The 19,174-nt window shown below is 35.7% G+C and overlaps 2 long non-coding RNA genes across 2 annotated transcripts; one reads left to right on the top strand and one right to left on the bottom strand.

Annotated features, from left to right (window-relative positions):
- The first annotated feature begins 317 nt into the window (after nucleotides 1-317).
- On the top strand, nucleotides 318-8,867 carry LOC104612333 (uncharacterized). The gene is made up of 3 exons (XR_737801.3): nucleotides 318-332; nucleotides 513-1,919; nucleotides 6,811-8,867. It is a non-coding gene; the product is annotated as an uncharacterized LOC104612333 (long non-coding RNA).
- LOC104612332 (uncharacterized) lies at nucleotides 1,916-6,814 on the bottom strand. Its single transcript, XR_016082957.1, has 3 exons — nucleotides 2,377-6,814; nucleotides 2,178-2,264; nucleotides 1,916-2,056 (listed from the first exon to the last, which is right to left on the bottom strand). It is a non-coding gene; the product is annotated as an uncharacterized LOC104612332 (long non-coding RNA).
- Nucleotides 8,868-19,174: the final 10,307 nt, after the last annotated feature.

The raw sequence follows: 19,174 nt of genomic DNA, 5'->3' as shown, positions 1-19,174 counted from the left end.
AATGTGCATTAACCCTGTTCTTAATTTCAGGACCTCTTAGTTGTCTAACAGGGGTGACTACAGCAGTTTCAACAAGGAAAGTGAACAACAAAAACAATCAAACAAATGACGAGCCAGAAAATATGTTGGGGGAAGAACAAGACATTGAAGGTTCTCATCCTCAACCAGGTAATTTGGGTCCAGGAATTTCTGGACACTTTGAGATGGTAAAGCATATTGTACACAAGAACTGTCGTCCTTCTTCCTTATTTGGCCATGATGTCCAGAATATCAAACGTTGTACCACTACCCTCCCTACAGTTAAAACTTAAGCAGTCAAAGAGCACATATCGGTGAGTCCTCCAAAATTTTCCTTGATTTCTTGTGATGTTTCAAGCACAAGACCATTAACATCAGTTTATTGAAAATCATTATAGTTTTCTGTTATTCAATGTATAATTCCAAAATTCTAGTTAGTGGAGTCTTTGTCAAGGTAAGATACTGAGATTTAATGTTCTTCGTTCTTGTTGCAGCCAAAGTAAAAAGATGCCTGAGACGTAGCTGCAGAAGTATTGCACTGTACTTTATCATGTTCTTTCTTGTATAGTTGAATTCCTGTGTTTAAGTCTTCCATGGTTTAATGGTCATATTGTAAGTAAAATTGGTTTGCATCTCTCTCTCTCTCTCTCTCTCTCTCTAACAGTTCATAGTCTTGAACTTGAGTGGGCAGATTTAGATTGGCTGTGGTTAATTCGTAGAGGAGCTGGACTGTGGTTTTCTAGCCTCTTGGGGGTTTTTCTTTTTTGAAATATCCCCTTCCTTTCTGCAAAGGAGATATTGCTACCTGAGTCTCTGTTTGCTAGGAGAAGGACAAGGAAGGGCACGAGCACGAAAATGTCATGGGAGATGGACTAATGATGCATCTGGTTTGTTTTTGTGGGAGTGTTTGGTTGGCATCTTTTTGGTTTCTATAAGTCAGATGCCATTTTGGTTAACTCGATGGCAGGTTAGGCGCTTAAATGTAATCGGTCATTTATTCCTCTGGAACCCCCCAAAATTAAGACTGACCTGGCCTTGGGCAGTTGGGCTTCTTATATATGACGAGTGAGGAGTGATCACCATTTTGTGCTGGCTGAGTTCGGCTTCAGTCAGTGCAAGCCTGTCCTCACATCGTTTTCAAGGTTTTTATCAGGGGTCCGGTTCTTGGGTTGAACATTCTGACCGTTCAAACCAAATAGATGGCCTATTTTGACCAAAAAATAAAAAAAATGGTTAAATCGTTGAATGGTTCGAATGATTCGATTACTTGGATCAATGGTTTGTTGATCAAATTAATGGTTTTTGGTGAAATAAATGGACTATTTTTTGTTTTTTTTGGTCTGACCGTCCGGTCTAATTCAGTTTTGAAAGTTATGGTTTGTTTCATTATAAGAAGGGAAGAAAAGATTGTAAAAACTGTATTTTTTAAAGGTAAATTGCTGAAACCTCTGTTTAGGTAGTAGTTGCAAGTAGATCCTCTTGTTAGAATCCTCTAGGCATGAAAATGTCTAAAATTGGTTTTAACAATTTATCCTTTTTTTCATTCAAAAAGAGATCAAACAACAAAAAAGACTTGACTCAAAGACAAAGTCTATTATAAGTAAAACCCTACAAGCATATGTAAATAACGAGTTTGCATCACCGCCCCACTGCCCTTCACCCCACAAATGCCCCACACGACGTGCGACTGACACCTGTCCAGTCGCACGCGGTGGGGCGTTCCCGCGTGCGACGCTTACGTGACGGACATTAGCCCCGCCAGTTAGCCCCGAAACCAGTTCTTTTCCCATATTCGCACCCCTCCTGAAGCTCAGATTGGAGGAGAAGCTCTGACCCCGTTCTCTGTCCGAGCTCAGATTTCCGCTTCCATCTCCGGCACCGGCGAACGCTCCGGTCATCAGGTAAGTTCTAACCTTTGTTTTTTGTCTGGGGCTGTGATTTTTTTCATTAAATTATTTTACTTTTGACTTTTTTAAATGAAACGCTCCGAAGACACGCAAGCTACAGATAGCAACTGGAACATCCATGGCTTCCCACGCTAGAGACGATGCAAGAAATAACAAACCAGAGAAGAAATTAATGGATTTGGCATCACTAATTGCAGGTTCTAAAAATGTAAAAATGCCCATTTTCTTAATCAGGGTTTTTTGATGGCTTACTTGAAGTTCGTACTGTGATAAGAATCGATCCAGATGATTCACATATAAATAAACAGTCAATGGTTCGAAGTTGAAATGGCGATGAACCTTCAGAATACCATAGGATTTCACATGAGAAAATGGAACCACCAGAAAAGAAAAGAACTGAAACAGGAATGAAAAAAGATCGATATTTTCGATCAAAAAATCCAAAACCCACCTTGTAAAATCCAGTCAACCGAGTCATTGCGAGCAGAAACGTCGAGGTCTCCAGAATGAAGCCTCGTCAAGTAATCCTCCCTCGGCATCATTTCTCCTTCTTTCTCAAGAAGCAACGAAACTCTCGTATCGAAGCCCGAATCATCGAAGAAAAAACATCCGTTCTTTCTGGTTCTGGCGAGACCCGCTCCCGACTTCATCGGCTCCGTCGTCGACGACGATGAGTTTGCAATCTTCGGCGCAGAGAAGGCCCGAGAAGCAGTCCAAGGGCAATGCCATGGCACAATTGGTTTTGGGGCTAACGGACGTCACACGCGGGAACGCCCCACCACGTGCGACTGGACAGGTGTCAGTCGCACGTCGTGTGGGGCGTAGCGCGGTGGGGCGGTGATGCGAACTCGTAAATAACAATACAACACCTAACCTCGTGAGACCCTTATTGGGCACTTGCCCGTACTGTCCAGTGGTGCCTAATACAAGGAACATAATAAACCCAATAGTCCGTTCCTTTCGCCAATATTTTGAATGTATCGGCCAATACATACTAATTGTATAATATTAGAATCCATTTGTATTATTAACTCTCATTAATAATCCTATAATTACTCCTTATTTCTCTAATAATACATATATTTAATATTTGTCATAATTAACCCTTAATCCCCCAATAATTACACCATTAAAGCATTATTTAAATTTGAATTTGACTTGCCATTAAACCAACCCTTCTTTTGGTAAAAAAACCTATTTAAAACTATAAACATGAGATAAATAGAATTAAACCTTGGTCATTTGTTTGTCATGACCATAAACCCACCACTATGGCATAATCTAATTGTTGATATAATTGTATGCATTTTATCCTTAAGCAAATTTTTTTCTTAATGGATGTCTATTAATTAATGCTAAAGTTTATATACTAATAAATATTAATTAAAATTATATTGGTTTTTTGAAAATTAATACATATTCCAATCTTCCATTATTTTTCAATAATTACTAATTGTGCCCCAATATCTCACACTTCAAATAAACCATTGAAGTATGGTTTTGTATGTTTACCTTCGTATAAAACTTATATTTTCTATTATTAATATATTTTTAAAATTTATTTGTGTTTTATAGTATTTTCATAACTTGAATTTTCATCTGTTTCCATACATATCCAGAGCATATCCTGAAATGTCTCTTAAATTTGTCTTTCCGATACATCTTGCATTTCCAATATTTTGAACATTCCTCTCAACCCACCTGTCATGAATTAAAAACATATCCAAACCTTGCTATTATTAATATATCTTTAAGCTTTATTTGTGTTTTTTAGTATTTCCATATCTTGATTGTTCATCTATTTCCATACATATCCAAAGCATATCCTAAAATGTCTCTTAAATTTGTCTTTCTGGTACATCTTGCATTTCCAATACTTTAAACCTTGCTCCCAACCCACCTGTCACCAATTAAAATCATTGCTGGTACAGGTGTAACATATTGGTTGTGTGCTTACTCAGTATGTTCACCAGGTGTGCCTACCGGATCCAGGCTCATGTGAAAGACCAGAAAGCCCATTTCATTCTTACATGCCATTTCATCCTTACAATATGTATCGGTTTTTCAGGTTGCCAATATGCTATATACAAGGAATTAGGGACATTTGACCAGCTAAAATGATGGTAGTAGGTGTGAAGTGATGAATGAAATGATGGGAGTTCATTCCTTGATACATGAAAATAGTATTCACTGTTCAGTCGAAACTTTGAAGTTAGAACCATGTATGAGTTAAGAGTTACTAGTATACATGTCCTGTTTAGAAAGATTTCCCAGTTGAAGTTATTCTTCATAACAATCTATCTTTATTCCTTGAGCCAACAGAGAGATTTCTGTATGGCACATTAGCACCTCATAGTTAACTGAGTAAACAATTAACATCTTGGTGGGGCTCCCTCACCTTTCGCTCTAGCAACAGAAGCTGAAAGGATCCCAAGATCACGATTCAGGAATGTTAATGCAGATTCGCACTCAGCAATTATTCTTGTGACAGAAGATGATTCATCTGCTGCTGAGTCAGAAGATCCAATGGCCAATGCAGCATGTGAATCTCGAAGGTTCCTCAGGTTTGATAGGAACTGTCATTAGAAGCAGAACACTTAGTTTTTTTCCCAGCGAATTTGTACTCACATCCTTCAAAGTCTCGGAACAGATATAAAACTAGGGATGATCATGGAAAACTGAAAAACAGAACCTAACCAACAAGACCAAACTGAAATTTCCGGTTAATCAAATTGACCGGTATACATATATTTTTATATTATCTAATATTATAAATGAATATATGCATTATATATATAATGTATTATTTATAATATAATATTTTTATTATAAATTATAAAAATAAAAAATTGAAAAACCAACAAACGGAACTGACAGTTAACCGAACCGATTGACTTAGGTTCGGTTTTGCTTACCGTTTTTCCAAAAACTGGCACTACTGGTTCGGTTTAAAAAATAGGCCCACGGTTCGATAACCTAACTATGGGCACCCCTATAGAAAACTGAGGAAAACTCTAGGTTAAAAGAAGTGATCTTTTATAATAAAAGAAAATACAATAATAAAAGCAAAAGGAAGTACAAGATGAGGTGATAAGAAATCATCGAGCAGTAAAATCAAAAGAAAAGGCCTATAAGCCCTTCCCCTTGACAATACCACCCAAAATGACTCAAATTGAGCTACTTCTCTAGAGTGAAAAAAAAAAGCCTTGAGCCATTTAACAACTTCAGAAACCAAAACTAAACATTACCAATTCAAAGACAACAAACATCAGCAACCAACCCTTCACTAAAAGGATCTCAGAAATTCCTCATCCCTCTGAACCCCTGTTGACTTCACCCAGCTCTGAAATAGCAGCCCACCATCCACCAGAAACTCAAATTCCCTAGACCCTGAATTCAAAAGATTCAATACAAACTTCTAACTTAGGTTGAGAACTGAGATGTCAGATTTCTCAACAATTTCCTAATCCAAAGACCAGAAGTAATGCATAGATGCTATCTGAAAAATTGACAGTTTTCTTTTACTTGTGACAACAGATAAAGATATATTGCCAACATAAAGCCACCTTTTCATGCATCAAGGATAGATTAGTTTTTATGCAAAAGTAGCATTAGAGTTTAATTTAGAACAGTTAGAAACTCCATTCAGGATCTTCTGAGTTTTAAGGCAGTTTATACAGGATAAAATGGAAGATCAGATGTTCAAGCTTAAGAAACTAGAAACTAATGTTGAAGACATTGTTGTCATTGCAGTGAGGAGAAGATAACTAGTTGTTTTGGATTCCTTGGCATCTAGGCACTCACTGTCATCATCATCCAAGCCCTGTACCAACTATATGGGGTTGGCTACATGAATCCTGGATCCTAGATCAATCAGTTTCTAAAACCCTATTCCTGATAGATTCACTAGAAACTAGCCACATGGAACAGGAATTGCATTTCCTTAAAGGGGAAAATAGCATTAATCAAATTAACCCCAACTAATCTACCAATGTTACTACTTTCCAGATTTCCATGTTTAAAGTCAAAATCTCTGTTGGCAAAAGATTGGAGAAAATCATGAGACTTCTTTAGGAGACAATTGGGCCTAAAGGAGAATATTTGATCAAATGGGAATCAGTTTGTAAATTGTAAAAGCAAAGAAGGCAGCTTGATAAGTGGCCTAGAATATTTCCAATTGATTTAAATAAATTAAGGCACACTGTAACTATTACCATTAGTGGAATGATGGTAAATTGTTGGGACGAGAGTTTAAATGTAAGTGCTTTACTAGCTTTACCTTGAAAATCCATACCTTCCTGTTCAAACCATTTTTTGCAGTATACCCGATATATTCCTAATGGCAGCAACACTAATTTTTGGAATTATTTATGGTGGTGGAAAGGAGCAGCTCTGTAGGGGCAGATTTCCTGGACTTTCTCTTTGTCCCTCCACAAAGATTTTCCTGTTTTCCATTGTGCATCCTTAACCAAGGATGGGCTAGTTTAGAACCTTGCTTTGAAGATTTTTTTTTTTTTTTTGTTTTTTGTTCTAGCTGTTCTTGCTCTTTTGGAAGGTGATATTCTTGGTATGTCTAAAGACTCTAAACCTAACTTTAGAATTTGGTCTGCCAACTCCTCAGATTTTTTTTTTCTCAATTTTTTTCTTCTTCTGTGGTTCCTTCTTTGAGGGGATCACTTGTGGTCTATTTTGAAAGGGCCAATTCCACTTAAAATTAGGGTGAGAATCTCTGAAAAAAGAGGCTTTATTGGTGCTTATCACCCAATATGTATTATTTGTACAAAGCAAGCTATGAATCCACATACAGTTTACTAATCTCTTGTTCATTTGCTTATTTCTATTTCATACAGTGGTATTTTGGATTTTCTTCGCTTTATGAATGCAGGTCAATCCTTCCAACAGACTTGAGAACTGATTGGGAGATTGTTTTTATGCCTAACCAAGAAGAGAGGCAGAATGGTGCACTACAGCAGAAGAATTGTGGACAATGAGAAAAGAAGAGCACGAAAAATTTTCAAGATAAATCCTGTACAAGAGCTGCACTTATTTGAAAACTTTTTTAACAGTAAATTGTGGAGAAGAGGGGTAGTTTTGTCTTTTTATTTATTCCTCTTTGTCTATTATTGGGCATGTATGCTAGTGTACAGCCTTGTACAGTTCTATATTTTAATATAAATACCTATTTCCTGGGTTGGATCTGGACTGATAGTGATAGACCAACCAAACAGTCATTCTCTCCTTGTGGTTTTGTCTCTTCTCTCTTTTTCTCACCTGAACCATCATGGTATCAGAGCAGGTTGCTCTCTGATCCATCTTTTCTCAGTCAAAAATCAAAATCTGTCCTTCCCCTTGTTTTGAGATTGGTTTCGGGGCTGCTTTGCTCAACCAAAAAATCAATCTTCTCTATTCAGCATGTCCAGCAAGGAAGGTTTAATTAGATCGTTCTTGATAGATCTAAGATCATGATGAAACTACATAGAGTGTAGAGGAAGTTCTGATCTTCTCTCTTGGGTGGCAGCAGGTTTCTCTTTCCTTTTTTGGACTGTACTCTCTATCACTTCTTTCTCAGCAGTTCAAACAGTTTTTCTTGGCTGCAAGAGGTTCTTTTTATCTCTTTCAGAAATTATTGCTCGTCCTTGGTGTTCATACTACCTGTTCCATTGTCTCTACCTGTTTTTATTGATCTTGGAACTTGAGAATGCCGAAATCATCTCAATCAAGTTTGATGGCAGCAACTATGCACTTTTGGAAGTTTCATTTCAGTATTTTGTTGAAATGAAAATGATGTGGGGCTATATTGATGGTTCTACAACCACGCCAGATGCTAGTGATGCAAAGGGGCTCAAATAGTGGAAGATTGAAAATGCTCAGGTTGTCTCCTAGATTTTGGTTCTGTAACTTTTGATGTTGCTATTAATGAGGGAACTTAAGACTGCACATGACATGTTTGAGTACCTTGAGAAGGTCTATAAGCAATCCAATATGTCCAAACAATATCAGATAGAGCTGGATATATTTTCTTATATTGGAGTAAAGAATCCAAGAGTACTATGCTGGATTTATGAATCTTTGGACTGAATATGAGTTCATTCATTTGGGGGGTTGTGTGAAAGCAATGAAGAGTCACTTTGATAAAAGAAAAGTTATGCACTTCTTGATGCATCTCTAGCCTGATTATGAGACAATATCTTCAAACATACTTAGTGGGAAAATCGGACTTAGATATGACCCTTGGGGAGTTATTAAGAGAGGAAACTCAGCTCCTTACTCAGTCCTCTCTTGATAATAAGAAAGAGAATATGGCATAGATGCAGTTTTTATGGCTACCAAACAAAAGGAAAAAAAGGATATTTCGAAGATACAGTGTTATAAGTGCAAGGATTTTGGGTGTGTTGCATCATAATGCAAGAACTTTTGCACCTATTACAAACAGTAGGGACATATTATTGTTGAATGTTTGGCTAGGCCACCTAAGAAACGGCAACATAAGGTTTTTCATGCTTTGGTTGAACCATCCAATGCTTCTCCCTCCACTTCAGTTCCCAAGACTGATTCTTAGGGTTCACTAAATGAAGATAAGATTCGCCAACTCATATCTTCGGCTATTTTCTCTGCTTTTTTTGCTATTGGCCAGGCTAGTAAGTCAATTGGCTTATTATGCCCTTCTCCATCTCATATGTGCATAAGCCTCAAATCACATGTTTGGAGCTTCCTTTGGTCATTCTCCTAAACCTTACACCTCTGATAATCACATTGTTACATCTAATGGTGAAACTCATCCTATTTATGGCTGTGATGATTTGTTTCTATCCACTTCCAAGTCTGTTCCCTTCCTATCTTTCCAAAACTCTTTTTGTTCCTAAGTTGACTACTAATTTAATTTCTGTTAGACAACATGTTGATGATGGTAACAATGTCCTTTTCTCTTGTGATGGTTGCTTTATCTAGGACCAGCACATTGGAGAGCTAAGGGGGAAGGGGCGTAGGCTTGGAAAGGCTGTTTGCTCTTGAATTTGAGGATTAAAGTTAAAGTTCTTCATCAACTTCTTGTTTGTTATTTACTACTTCAAATTTTTCTTCCGCTTCATATAATAATGCGTAGCACTTATGGCATAGATATTTCGGTCATACTCATGCTAAAAACTGGGATTATATGTTTTCTTCTAGTTATTTGCCTATTACTAGCTCTTCATTCAATAATTTTGATAAATCCTGTTTGGCTTGTTGCTATAGTAAAAGTCATGTTTTTCCCTTTCCATATCCTGAGTTTGCTTTTACTCCTTTTCATCTTATTCATAGTGATGTATGGGCATCTCCTATTATTTCATGCTTGGGTTACAAATACTTTGTGTTATTTGTTGATGATTGCACTCAATATACATGGGTTTATTTTTTCCATAAGAAGTCTGAAGTTTTTCCCACATTTAAGAACTTTTATGCCACGGTTATGAACCAAATTAAAAGTACCATGAGTATCTTGTAGTCTAATTCCAGGGGAGAGTAATTTGATGATGAGGATGATGAGTTTCAAACTTATCTTAAGCAACATGGTATTCAAGCCCAAAGGTCTTGCCCAAGTACCTCTCAACAAAATGGTATTTGAGCACAAGAATCATCATATTGCTAGTATGGCAAGATCCATTTTACATTATTCATATGTTCCCATTACCTTCTGGATAATATATATATATATATACTGGTTAGTTTAGTTATCTACATTTCGGTTTAGTTTTCTCAGTTCAATGTGTGAATATTGGTTTTCTCAATTATAAAATTGATCAAGTGGGTTATGTGCTTCATGTATACCCACATAATTCAAAAAATGACAGAACAATAAGAAGACTAATACAAGAAATAGAGAAAGTGAGTGACAAAAGTCAATATCGAATTGAAGATAAAGAAATCATAGGAGTATTCTCAAGTTTGATCAACAATGGTTGAAGATCACGACTCAACCAAATGGTTGAACAAGCACCCAAATTTTATTGAATGGTTAGACCTAAGTTCAAATGAAAGTATAAAGTAAGAAGATTGAAGTATATATGGGAAGAGTTCTACCAAAAAAAGTATGAGAAGAGACAAACTTTGCAATGACTCATAGAGAGAGTGATGTCTGATATGATATGATGCTACATTTATTATTGTGTGTATTCTTGTTTATGTAATTTGATTATGTTTTTCTATTCTCTTGTATATTTTTGATCTTATTTTCGTTTCATTTGGAATGAAAATATCTCTCTTTCCTAGCCCCGTCGCATTTTCTCAGAAAAGAAAATCTAAGAATGATTTTTATTTTTTCCTCTGATTAGAAAAACTAATGTTTGAGTGACAAGTGACACATATTAATATTTTGCACAAAAGGCAATATGGTTCTATTAATTTTTGCTGTCTATGCCTATGGATTTATTATGCAAGCTAATTTATATAGGGGGCATTCTACAGTGAATTGCTTTTTTTTGTTGCTGGTTTCAAAAACAAGTCAAAACCATTTGATTTGAAAACAGATTGTTTTTCAAAACAAAAACACAAAAACATGTTCTTGAAATTCTGGTTTCTTAAACATGTTTTTATTTTGTCACTTAATATTATGTTCCATAAACCATATAAATTCTATACTAGAAAATTTGTTTTTGTTTTAAAACCCATTATTCATTATTTTGGTGGTTCCAAAAACATGTATTATTATTTTTTTTTGAAACAAAGCTAACTTGTTTTTCCCTTTGAAAACAAAGAACACGTTTTTTTTTTTTTGCTGATGTGGCGATTAATTCCAAAAACAAATAAAAAGAAAAGCATTCATGTTGTAGAATTCACTCTTAATTTTTTTTAGTTCATAAATAAAACTCAAAAAAATATGAAATGCCTACGCACAATGTAGTTCTTATGTTGCAAATACATTGCTTAACAATGAAGAATTTATTGGTTATATTTTTTACTTAAATGACCCTAATTACTTATTTACTCTTATCTATGCATTAATTAGTAAATGTATACATGTATATCACACTTGACAATTTCAAATGGTGATGATGATCAGTGTTCTTGTTATAACCTACCTATATGCAATTAAAAAGAGTAGTCTTTGGTGTCAACAGAGACAAATAATTGGAGTCTGGATGTCCTACATAGTATTATGCAGGGGAAGATGTTCTCTATTCACGGATGGTAGTATATTATGAGTTGTGTGGACAGAAGATCCAGAGTCAAATATAATTGAATCATGGTGGGCCGTGATTTGAGCTTAGTTTCGGCCCAAGTGAAAGTAGGCAATAGTTGGTGCCAACTTCTTCAATTTGGGAGAGGCTGAGGGCCGTCCTTACAGCCAGAAAGGTATAAGAATGCCGGCGATGGATCTTGGTGAGGAATCTAAAAAGCCTAATCTTATCTAAGGCGACACGCAAAAAGGCCGGCCTAAGACTGACGTGCAAGAGGACGTCGGCGAATCTAAAAAACCTTTGTGTGATAAGGTTTCTGGTTTTAGCTAGAAGGCACAATTTTTGGACTAGGAGCTAGGTGGGGGGCTTCAGTTTCTGTATAGCAGCTGGGGCATTGCACTCAGCGCCGACTGAGGGAGGACCGGAGGAAGTTAATTGTATTGCGTTTGGAGGAGGTAGGGAGGCAGGCAGCGAAGCTGTATGTGGACTATTGGGTGAAGGTAGACAAGGAAATCAGAGTCAGAAGGTTTTCTAGTGGTAGAGGCAAAAAGGGAAGAGGTGGAGGTTAGAGCTCCTTAATTAGGTTTGCTAAGGCAGGCCATAGCTTTGCGTTTTCTGTGCTGTGTGGTGCTTTTGTCGGGAGGATTGGATTGGGTTGGGGCAAGCTCTCTATTGTTCTTATTTTTCTGAAGTTGTTGTGTTTGTTTTGGGCTTGGTGAAAGTGGGCCGGTTTCGGTCTTGAACTGGGTGTGCTGACACCTTTTCTGTTTCATCTCTTTTTTCTATTTGTGTGTAATTCTATTCTATTTATTTATCAAAGAAAAAAAGGGTTAAATATTTTATAAAAACTTATCATACCGTTTGAAAAATTAGTTACGGTACCCTTAAGACTTTTAACATTGGACAAAATCCTCCTCTATCATTAACGTGCCATTACGATCTGTTCGCATATAATGCCATTGACTTGTATGCTACCCTTCTACGATCAATATTATCTTTTATTGTTTTTTAAATTTTCAAAAGAAACAACCAAATTTACCAAAAATAAACCGAACTATGCTATGAATTCAAGGCGCCCTTGAGTGTTTTTTCTTGGATTCCAAGATCCAACCGCCATTTCAAAATGGTAAAAATAGATTTCAGAGAGTAGGGTTGTTCAACAAGGATAGGATAAAGCACTTTCAGGTCCCAACTAATTTTCCTTTTGTCTAGGCAGCCATGGACCATCCATCATGTATCACCACACTCCTAGCGTCACATTCCAAGCTCATACTTTTTTTTTTTTTTCTTTAATTAATAATGCCCTCTGATGAATCAAACAGCCAGTCTATGATAGCGTACACATGGACATGGGCTTAAAATCAATGAGCAGGCTTCCCTCAGTTTTGCATTGATAGATGTCAAATGAATGAAACTGAGAATGCATCTCTCTCTCTCTCTACACTTCTTAAATGCCAATAGCTCCTTGAACTGAAGGAAAAAAGAAGAAAGAAAAGATTAATCAGTTCAAATGGGAACTCTTTAACCGGAAGCACATTAACAAAAAGGGTATTTCTTTTCAATCTTTGTATAGGGAAAGATCCCCAAATTATCTATTAGCTTGGAACCCCAAATTATCTATTAGCTTTGACCATCTTTTCCCTAATCCAAGCCCCACCTCAGTGTAAAGACCCACCTTGGCATAAGTGTATTACAGGGTAGAGCTTCTCACCATTAATGGAAGCTCAAGCTCACCCTCTAGGGATTTTAAGATCTAATATCAATATCAATTTGGTGGGGCCTTCTTCCCTTAGACTCTTTTATTTATGGTTCTTCATTTTTTTTTTTATCAATTAGGTTTTATTTTGAAAATTTAATAAATAATAAAAGACAATTTGACATTTTACTTTTTCTGTCAATATTTAGCACCTATGTCCATTGTCAAAAAACTTAAAGGTACAATAAATAATTTTTCAAATAATAGGATAAGTTTTTATTCATTTACTAAACCAGAGGGATAATTTAAGTATTTAACCCCCCCGGCCCAAAAAAAAAAAAAAAAAAAATCCAAAGGCCTATCTTCAGATCTTCTTATTTGTAGTTTATGTCAATGTATTCAGTACTTTATTATTTGAACCACTGATTTATTTGACTATGTCAATAAGCCATGTGTAATAAATACATAATTCCTATTTAATAATCTATATAATTTTACTTTTATTATTATTAATGTTGTTTGGCAATTACAATGGCAACATATAATTTTACCAATGTTTGGCATGAGTACGCATCATTAAGTCAAACTTCAAAGCACTCACGAATTGGGACACCTGTTCATTCATTTAATACTTTTAACAAAGGATAAAGGAATAAAGGGTGAAGAGCACAACATTGAAGTGGAACCGATTTTATTGTCAATATATATATATATATGTAAAGCCGGAGTCCGATAGCCCTAGTTGGCACTCAACCCAGGGCCCATGTATCATGATAACTTGCTTTCAAGAGCAGTAAGGGGAATCAAGAGTTTATTGTCCTCAACGCCAAGAGATTTACCAATGGCTACATGCACCTCCTCAGTAATAATGTCATTGCTCTAACATCTGATCAAGCATCTTTTAATTTGCAGAGCAAGGATTAACTGCCATGGGTCCCATGTATTTTATCACCGGCATGAAACATTATCGTTGATTCAACGATCGCCTGAACAGCCATCGTATTCAGCTAATCTGAATTATCTTTTTCATTGCATTAACCTACATCTGTTATCTTAGATCTAAAAATGGGAGAATATGGAAAGCTCAGTTGTACAAACAAAAAGAGACTCTTGCTCTCCAAGCACCCAAACCCAATAAATCTGGTGTCATTTCGAAAATCAAAGCTTGTTCTCACCTCCAATGCCGAACGTGACCTATAAAATAGGATATATAGATAATTGAGAAAATCTATCATGTCTGAACTCTGAAAGACATGGTACGGGAAAGAGCTTTAATCAATCAAATTTTATTCATGAATTTTGATAAATACCATTTGATTCATTAATATATATATATATATATATATATATATATATATATATATATTACGAGATCTGAATGATCTTGTACGGATATTGCAGATATGGGTCAGATAAACAGTTATGTTTGCAAAGGGTTTTTTATCTGCTATTATATCGAGTATCGTTGAAGAAGAACATGATTGGTTTCCATGGTGGGCCGGAGATGCAAGATTTGTTTAGTCCTATGGTTTAAAGTATCGATACTTCTCTTGATTCAGCAGAGATGTATGGGTAATTATTTAACCGATATGCCTATTATTTTTTATTTTTTAAATTTTAATTTTAAGTATAATTATATATGTATGATTTACTATAAAAAAGATTTTATAAAAATACCTAAAATAGCTAGCTATATGAGGGCCCAAAGATATGATACAATATGTCCTATATATTATAATTACAGATACTAATTTGAACCTCTTGGAGGTCACCATCTACTGTGTTGAGAGATTGAATGTTACCATTGTAGCCTCTCTTACTGCAGTTTGGGAAGAAGGGTGAAAAAAGGGAGCAAATGGTTACACTGTTTACCTCGTTCGAAAATGAGAGTAAAGTATATATTACTTTTTTCAAAACAAACTCTCTCATTTTTGGGGCAAAATTAATCTGACATGTATGTATATTTATTTCAATTTTTTTATGAAAATTTACTTTTAATTACCAAATGATAGTAAATTTGAACCGGAGCACATATTTGCAACTTCTAAATGCAGTCTTGGTTTTTATCAGTATTTTTTATAATGTGGTCAAATTGATTGGTCAAACTAGTCAATTTGACAACTAAGATTTTAGATGCATTTACCATCAAACTTTTTGCATGCAAAAGTCCATTGACTTGATAGTAAAATAAAGTTTTATTAAAATATAAAAAGGAAGAGAGAGAGAGAGAAAGAAATTCCAATAGGACCACTAAAAACCAGTTCAAGAAGACACTACCTTAAGCCCCAAAAAAGCCAGACTAGAATAGTAAAAGCTTCACAAACCGAGAAAAAGATAGGACCAACAAAGAGTAGGCTCAGCCCACCAAAGCACAAAATGATGGGTTTGGATGTAGTAGGCACGTTAGGTAAGCACAATGGGTGAGCACGTAATAGATGTATGACACATGTCCCAATTAATGTGTCTTTCATTCAAACATTTTTGTTCCATTAGACAGAAATTATTTATTATTTTATTATTTTTGTCAAAATAATTAAAAATAAAAAACAGTGAAAAAAGAAAACGTAAATAAGTCCCAACTCCCAACACGTACTCATTTATGTTTTCTTTTTTCATTGTTTTTTATTTTTAATTATTTTGACAAAGATAATAAATTAATGAATAATTTCTATCTAACGGAACAAAAACGTTTGGATGAAATGCACATTAATTGGGACATGTGTCATACAGCTATTACGTGCTCACTCATTGTGCTTACTTAACATGCCTACTACATCCGGACCCACCCAAAATGATAGGAAGCACTAAAACAAGCAAAAACTATAAACCATCTTTTACAACCACTCCATCAACAACATATTGGCCTAGCTAATTGAATCATCGAACTTTTTTACTAGGTAAATGGGTTATGGGTTAGACATTAATTCTCTTTTTTTTATCTTAATTTTTGTATTCTATTTTCAACATTATTTATTTTTTATATAGAAAATATATAATATTATGAACAAGTCCAAATTTTCTATAAAGTTTTTATATTTTTACAACTTTTTCTAGTTTCTTCTATTTTAAATTTTTTATCATTTAATTATGATATTATGGGTTGACCCATTTAATCTAGACAATTGAACCATTTTCCTTTTGTAGTAAAAGAAAATTCTGTTAAAATAAAAAGAAAAGATAATTACAAAATAATAACCCCAAATGTAAAAAACAGAGATTATACAAAAATTTACAATCACACTAAAATCTAACCCCAACACAAGACAACCTCAAAACGAAGCTCACACTAAAAGCCAACCTAAAATCTAGAAGCCTTGACAAAGGGGAACCAAGGCCGCGACCATGAAAGAAGAAATCCATATATATAACACCGGGATCAAACCCAAGCTAAGTAGAATTTTCCCCAACTCATTCTACACTCCCTCTACCCAGAATACTCCTTAACCCTCTAGCATTTGCTTAGACCAATTTTTCTACCTATAGGCCACCAATTTACTCAATTTTTTGATTTCCCCAAAGTCAAGATATCCATATCCTCAACCATTCCCTCCTCTTCATTTTGCTCCTTGGGCAATCCATACCAAGCTTGGATGGCATCTATTTGATAGCCTCTTGCTTCAAACTATAAAAGGATTTTCCATCCCTTTTTTCCCCACCGAAAAAGAAGAAACCCATTGAATTCACCACCTAAACATCTCTATCAAACCTCCTCTCCTTTCATAACAAAAAATCACCTCTATTATGGGTATGTCCACCTTATCTATAGCCTAACACCTAGAAAGGTCCATAGACACCTATCTATTCAAGGCCAAGGCATCTTTTCTTTATTAGGACAGATGGGCAACTATCTTGATTGCCATTAGCCGTCCCACAATACTTCTTTCACCCTTCTCACCCTTTTTCGACCCCTAACCACAAACTCACCCTCTTGATGTGTCCCTTATGTTTTCAAGCTGAAGTGATTAAAAATCTTCCAAGACTGTTCTACGATTTTTAAATTTCTTACTAACATTTTCCAAGGCTATAGACTCTCTTAGGCACCACCATTGCCACCTCAAGCCTATTAGATGGTAGAGATTGGTACCAATTGGAGATATGCCCATTTATTTTTTGTAATTTTTGCAATTCTTTGTATTTTTTCATATTTCAAGTAATTTATCATTTAACTATGACATCATGAATTGATCCATTTGATCCAAGATGTTGAATCACTGCCACCTAGACAAGAAACTGCTTTTATTTTTGGCTTAGTTTTAGATTTTCTATTGTTTCCATCATTAACACAAATACTTCTCATTTATTATCATACCTATTTTTGTTTAATATGATGAATACATAATATTAGAGATGTTACCAATTTTTTTATATTTTTGTATTTTATCTATATTTTAATTTTATTATTTAATTACAACATATCATAGATTGATCCATTTCACCCAAATGGTGAACTACTTACCTGCCTTTTGGATTAAAGAAAAGTGATTCATTTTTTAGTACTAAGTAGCTGATCTTGAACTTCCTAATGCAGCATTAAGTACTAAGTATGTGGAGTCTACTTCATTAATTGGCGATGAAGTCCCAACATACAGGGAAGGACATTTGAAGGTTCTAGCCACGTACCCAATGAGGGGTTTACTTAATTACTTGGCACCTAGCTACCATGGTTGGACAAAAGTGTCCGGTCACTCCATGATTTTTACATCCAACTCTTAAATTTTAAACCCTAAATCCCTAACTTCTAACCCTAAACCCTAAACCCTAAAATTAATTGAAAAATGCAATTAGTTGGAAAGATGTCCTCCCACTAGGTAGGAGATGCAAGCGTCCTTCTTCCGAGCACTTACCCTGTGAACATGTAAACTGTTCTCATAGTCAGCCTGAGAAACATTCCTAACTTCCATTGGCTTGCTATTCATCAGTAGGGTGTTCCCCTTCATGGAAGGAGAGAAAATAATTTTCATATCCAACTAGATGATATCCTCAGCGGATAGGGCGATGCAAACTTGTGATTGTGAACTACACATAAGTGGTAGTTATGGCGATTAAGTTTTCCATACCCATGGCTGATTTCTGGCACAGCTAGCTGCTCTTCACAATGATGCTCCAAAGTCCAAACAGATGGAATATGACAGGTTATGGATGCCCTAGAACCGTGCATGAGCTTATGTCCCTATATCCAATCCAATGCCCTAGAACTGTGAATGAGTTCTGTCATCCTCTGGCCTATACCCAAAATTTAACCTTCAAATTTAAAGGGTTGTACGTACCAGATATAAGAAGTAGTAGTTCTCATGACTCCACTCTCTGTGAACACATTATATTCAAAGCATGACCTAACACATCAAGACTACTTTAATTTGCATTACTAGCTATACAAAACTTTTCCCTACTCCAATTTACCTGAATTGTACTATAAACAATAACCTCTACTGCTAGTTATCATGGTACTGAACTCACGGATTTGAATGTGCAGAAATGAAGGCCCACAGGTTAGGAGCCTAGCATCGTAAGGAATGGCAAGTGATGTGGCTTCAGATGGGTCACATGCGTTTGTCATCTGGATAGCAACCAACAGAACCAAGTGGCCCACCAAAGAAGCAGAAGGGTAAAATTAGCAATACATGGACGGGGAGTGGATGGAATCAGTCACCAAAGATGGCACTCGAACCATGTCTTATGGTAAATATGTACTCTGTATATCTTTTACAGATAATTGGTTTCGTGGAGTAGTACTACAAAACCACAAACACACTGATTCAGGAATACCAAGCTATATTCTCATAAAGAGCTTTTCCACAATAATGCAGAAGAGAAGGGGAAGTTTTTTTTTTTTTTTCTAAGGAAGAAAAGCCTGACCACATGTTCCATTAGATTAGGAACTTTGAAGCATAGAATGTATCAATCAATCAAAGGCTCTATCACACAGTGCACGTGTGAGGCATTAAATTGGAACCTATGAGAGATAAAGACGTTCACATGCTTTTCAAGGCATCAAACCCTGAAATTAAATCCTTGTTCAATTCACACTCCTCATGGGTCTCTCTCTCTAATGCAATATCACCTCAATCTTTATCTGGCTAGGCTGTCCGTGGACATTTTCAAGTACCTCTCACCACAGAAAAAGACTTGATATGTCGATATACAGACAAGTTCACCCTTGAAACAAGGTCACAGCAGATAAAAGTACAAGCAGAGAGAAAGACTAATTGTTACTGAAGTGAATTTCAGAGATACAGGTCAAACATGTGTGCTTGCTTGGTACTTGCTACTTGGTATCGTGTTGAACTGGAACCAACCTACCTCATGTTATAGTCTTACTAGTGTGGTTGCTGTTTGTCCTGTTGATTCGGAAAAGAAAGCAAATTAATTGAGAGGAACAAGAAAAAGGAAGCAGAATG

This window comes from Nelumbo nucifera, chromosome 2, assembly GCF_055504915.1.
Source record: "Nelumbo nucifera cultivar China Antique chromosome 2, China Antique-T2T, whole genome shotgun sequence".
In the NCBI taxonomy this organism is placed as follows: Eukaryota; Viridiplantae; Streptophyta; class Magnoliopsida; order Proteales; family Nelumbonaceae; genus Nelumbo; species Nelumbo nucifera.
The sequence above is the reverse complement of the archived record's forward strand: the minus strand, read 5'-3'. Positions and strand labels throughout refer to the sequence as shown.